The following is a 5,572-nucleotide window of genomic DNA, read 5'->3' as shown; positions in this document are numbered from 1 at the left end:
TTTTTTTGTTTTTTTTTCTTTTATTAATTTTTTTTTCAATATTTTAATCTGTTCTTCCCATAAATTTGACTTCGAACCTATATAATTCTTCAGGTGTTGTTGCTTGTGGGTTTCTTACATTCCATATTGTTGGTTCCCAAGGCATATCAATAAGTTTCCAATGACTTTTCAACCAAATCAGAGTTTTTTTCTCATCTACAATTTCAATTTCATTTTAAGGTCCTCAAGTGGGCCTTTTACATAAGTTTTAATTTTCCTTTGTCTTTCCGTAATTTAAAATCAATAGTTTTACAAAATTGTATTTTATTTTTTTTTTTCAACACCCTAATATTTATATTACTGGTCTTGGTTTCTTATTTTTTTAATTATTATTCCTTAATCCCTTAATTTTTTGTTTTAGTTGAATTTTTTCTGCCTGATTAGTGCTTAAATTTATTTTTTCATAGATCTTGGCTTTTGTTTTTCGAATGCCAAATTGCTTTCCTCCTCTTTTTCTTTTAAATTTGACCGGCTTTGGAACTTTAGGTTCCTCAACTTTTTGAATCCTATTTCTCTTTCTGTACTCCTCGATTGTTATTGGCTTAGGGCCTTGCTTGGTTTTCTCAGGTGTTTCGTTTTCACCTCCTTGCAAATTTAAACTTAGTTTAACTAATTTATCGAAAATTTGGTCAAATTGACTTTATTTTGTATGTCCTCTTCTGGGAACATAACTCAATAATTAGTAACAAAAAGTTTTTACAGCAGAAATTTAAATGTTTGCTTGTCAATAGACAGCCGTTAGGTTTCCCGAATATTTTCCTGCTTAAAAATAATGTCTAAATTGTCAAAATGACTTCATAATTAAGCTAATATACTTATTAAACTTATAATTATTAAGCTGCCAGTCCTGTTGTTTAAATCATCTTATCACCATTAAAAATGTGGAACGCTTCACGATTTCGGTGTCATCCTTGCGCAGGGGCCATGCTAATATTCTTTGTATCGTTCCAATTTTAGTGTATGTTCTGTCGAAGTTTTTCAATTGCCGCAAATTTTATTGTTGGTGCCCGAAATTTATTCATCTTCTCTCTTTTTTTTTCTTTTACAAGGCTTAGGCTGTAATCAGCCAGTAAAATCCGTACCAATGAATTAGGCTGAGTAATCAGCCAGTATAGTCAAGGCAAGATCGCCATATAAAAGATTAAAAATGAAATAATCGGTTTTGATTGTGCCAATCCAGGGCCGGAACCTCCTCGAGGAATCAAATAGCAGTTGGGATTCGCCGGTTTCGCTTGTGATAAAGTGCACAAGGAATCATCTTTATTTGGACGCACGAAAAGTGAATGAGAGGACGATTAAAGACGCTTACCCCCTATCCCACATCGCTGCAATCCTCGGCAGGTTGCAGAACACACGCTTTATCTCCGCAATTGACCTTAAGGATGCTTTCTGACAGATTCCCCTCGAGAGGAAGTCGCGAGAAAAGACTGCATTCACTGTCCCTGGCCGACCCCTATACCAATTTACTGTAATGCCTTTCGGGTTGTGTAATGCAGCGCAACGAATGTGTCGTCTTACGGACAAGGTCAATCCGGCCGCTTTACGTGAATGTGCTTCTGTTTATCTTGACGATTTGTTAGTGTGTTCAGAAGACTTTTTGTCCCATATGTGTTTATTGGAAAAGGTCGCTCGGTGTCTTCACGAAGCTAAGTAAACAATTAATGTCGAAAAGAGCAAGTTTTGCTTCAAAGCGGTTCGCTATCTAGGATACGTAGTCGGAGATGGTTGTATTAGGATGGACGCCAATAAAGTGGTGGCTGTGAGGGACTTTCCGGCACCAAAAACCCCTAAGCAACTACGGCGGCTCCTAGGCATGTCGGGCTGGTACGGACGTTTCATAGAGGACTATGCGACCATTGCAGCTCCACTGCACGGCTGCCTCAAGAACGACAAGATTAAGAAGTCTACCTTTACGGACGAAGCCTTAAAATCTTTTGACATTTTGAAACAAAGTTTGAGTTCAGCACCTGGTCTTACACAACCTGATTTCAACAGAAAATTTTATATTCAATGTGGCGCATCGACTGACGGAGTGTGAGGGGCGCAGAAAAATTGCAGTACTTGAATGCTACGCCGCTATCGTGTGTGTGAAGAGATTCCGACCTTATGTGGAAGGGACCCCGTTCACCATCATAACTGATCATGCCAGCCTCAAATGGCTCATGAATAAGAAAGATCTTTCTGTGAGGTTGGCAAGATGGAGTTTGAAACTCCAGGGTTATGACTTCGATATTCAATATCGAAAAGGTGCACAAAACGTGGTTCCTGACACACTCTAACGAATGAACATGGACGAATTACTGACGAACGATAGAGCCATCGACGTATGTCTCGAGTCACTGTGCTTCGAGTCGGAGGAGTATACGGAGTTAAAGAAAACGGTATAAAAGGTTAAAAATTAAATAATCGGTTTCGAGAGGTTTCAACATCAATGAGCGAATGCTTCTTTATTCAAATATTGTCAGCTTATTTGTACTAAATTATTCTAAACATATTCTTACATACATATTTACTTTAAGCATACATACTTATATACATATTTACCTTAAGCATACATACTTACATACCTACATACAACTCGACACAAAATATGTACCTATACACCTGTGTTGAGTTACGACTTCTGTGGGAAATGCAACGTCCGCAAATTTACTGGAATGCAAATTTGGTTTGGTTGTGCGTTGTACACACACCTGTATTAAATCGTGTGAATGGCTATGTCAGCAACAATTATCAGATGCCTTTTTTTGTGTTGATGAAAATTATGACTCATTTTGTTACAGGGCAGCATATTAACTGATTTAAATATTTGGCATTGAAATTGTTGGCTGTATACACTACATCTTCCTTTTTTTTTCAGAATGCTTATGAATTTGGAGATTGCGTAAGCATTCTATTTTTATTTAGTTAAGTGTAAATTAGGACTATATTTTGTATTTTATGTTTGTACGTTGAAAATTTACTTATTCTATTAATTTAAGTCTATTTTTGTGTATTATTATTTTCTTATTATTTATGATATTGCTATTCTCTAAGTTACTGGGAAATTTTTGCTTATCCTCATTTCCTATTCTAGATGGGATTAAAGTGTCATTAATTTTATTATCAATATTTTCTACTTTATAAGGTATTAGAGTAAAGTTATTATTTTTATCGATTTTTTCTACCTTATAGGGCCCTCTATATATCTACTATCTAACTTATGCCCTGCTTCATTTTTTACTAACACTACATCTCCTGTATTTATTTCCTTATAGTGAATAATTTTATCATAACTAATCTTTTGTTTTTCTTTAGCCTCTTATACTAATTTAAAGGCTCTACCCTGTGCTATTTGTAACCTATATTTAATTTCTTTATCGTAAGCCTCATAGTTGTATAATGGTCTTACCATATTTTCTTGTAAAAATTCGTAAGTCTGGGGTTTTTTGCCAAAGAGCAATTCGAATGCGCAATAACTATGGACTGTAGAGGGGGTAGTATTGTAACAATATGAAAAATATTTAAGATACTCTTCCCAATCATCTTTGTCAATGGGTATGTATGAACGCACATATTCATTGAAAGTTCAACAGTGCCTAAAGTTTGGTGGTGATACGGCGTAGATGTTTTGTGCTTAATATTGACAAGATTACATAGTTCTTCAAACAAGCTATTTTTATATTCAGATCCCATATCCGTTATTATCGTTTTCATACTTCCATAATTTAAAATGAGATTTTCGAATATGGCTCTGGCTACTGTTTTTGCATGTTTGCTCTGTATAGGAATTGCAACTAAGTATTTAGTCAAATCACATATCAGAGTGACAGCGTATTCGTTTCCATTTAATGACCTTGGTAAAGGTCCAATTGTATCTATTTTACTGTTTCGAACGCCTTCGGTGGTGTTTCAGTCAAAATCATTGGTTCTTTTAAATTTTTATAAATTTTATTTTTATTGCAATTTGCATATATCTTTATATATTTTCTTATATCATTTTTCATATTTTTCCAGTAATATTTTTGTCTTATTGGTTGTACGGATGACTTCTGGGTGGCCACCATTAACAGGATCATCGTGATATTTTTGCAGAATCTTTTTAATTTTATGATTTTCCGTCTGTGCATCCGGAATTAATAAAATAGTTAAATTTTTGAGAACTTTGGTACCTATCTCCTTAAATGTGTCTACTCGAGTATAATTAAACAATAGGGACAACTTTATTTTCTTAATTCCCAAATTGCCGACTTTTTCCATAAGCATTGGCCTAAGTCAATCTTCGCCTCAACAATTTGATTCTCTATATTTATTTCACTACAAATTTGCCTTGCTTTTTTGAAATATTATTTCGGAGAATCGAAAACGAGCTGGACTAGTCTTTTTACTTCACATTTATTAAGCGCTTCGTATATTATAGGGTTCTCTTTGTGACTTTTATTCTTTTCATTTCTATTACTGTTATTACTGGAATTCTTTTTAGTTTGCGATCTTGTCGTGACTTTCATTATTTTACAGGCCTGTACTGACATTTGTTTCAAATCATTGATATCTATTCGTGACAGAGCGTCTGCCACGTAATTTTCTTTTCCGGCTATGTACTCCACCCCAAAGTCATACTCTTCCAAATCTAACCTGATTCTAGTTAATTTAGATGAAGTGTTTTTCATTGAGAATAAATACGTTAAAGGTCGATGATCCGCTTTCACTGTGAAATTTCTGCCATAAACATATGGTCTAAAATATATAATTGCCCAATATATGGCCGCTAATTCTTTTTCGATCGTGGCTTTATTTATTTCGCCTTTTGTAAATGATCTTGGGTAATTGTTTTCCTTCATATTCTTGGCTTAACACAGCACCGCAAGCATAACCACTTGCGTCGGTTGTAATAAAGAACTCTCAAAATTGGGATATTGTAGGATATTTGGAATAATTAATGCATTTTTTAGTTAGTTAAAAGATTTCTCACAGTCGTCTGTCCAATTAATAATTACATTCATCGGCAATTTTGGGAGTAGGGTAATTCTGAACAATTTTAAATTTATTTGGGTCTGGTAAAATTCCAGTACTTGTGCATTTATGTCCAAGATAAATAACTTCTTGACTGAAAAATAGACATTTGTCCGGATGTAATTTTAAATTATATTTTCTGCATGTGGAGAATACATCCCGTAAATTTTTAATCATATGTTTTTCGGAGCATCCTATACGACTAAGTCGTCCATGTATAAGAATGCTTGTGATGGATTTAGACCTGCGAATGCCAATGTCATCATCCTCTGGAATGAGCTTGGAGCTATTTTGAGGTCATAGGGTAATCTTTTGAAACGATAATTACCGTTATCTGCCGTAAAGGATGTGACATCCCTTGACTCTGGGCTGAGTCCTATTTGGTGAAATCCTGACATTAAATCTAGGCATGAGAAATATTTCGCTCTTCCCAATTGATCTAGAATATCATCTATTCTCTGCAAAGGGAATTTATCAGCTGTAAATTTTTTACTTATTTGTCTGAAATCAACAACTAATCTCCACCTTTTTTCTTCTTTGC

General features: G+C 34.6%; 1 non-coding gene across 1 annotated transcript; it reads right to left on the bottom strand.

Moving 5' to 3' along the window:
* Positions 1 to 914: 914 nt before the first annotated feature.
* Positions 915 to 1,022, bottom strand: LOC137238968 (U6 spliceosomal RNA). Its single transcript, XR_010949270.1, has one exon. It is a non-coding gene; the product is annotated as a U6 spliceosomal RNA (small nuclear RNA).
* Positions 1,023 to 5,572: the final 4,550 nt, after the last annotated feature.

Source organism: Eurosta solidaginis, chromosome 1, assembly GCF_040869045.1.
Source record: "Eurosta solidaginis isolate ZX-2024a chromosome 1, ASM4086904v1, whole genome shotgun sequence".
In the NCBI taxonomy this organism is placed as follows: Eukaryota; Metazoa; Arthropoda; class Insecta; order Diptera; family Tephritidae; genus Eurosta; species Eurosta solidaginis.
This window is presented reverse-complemented; position numbering and strand designations above follow the sequence as displayed.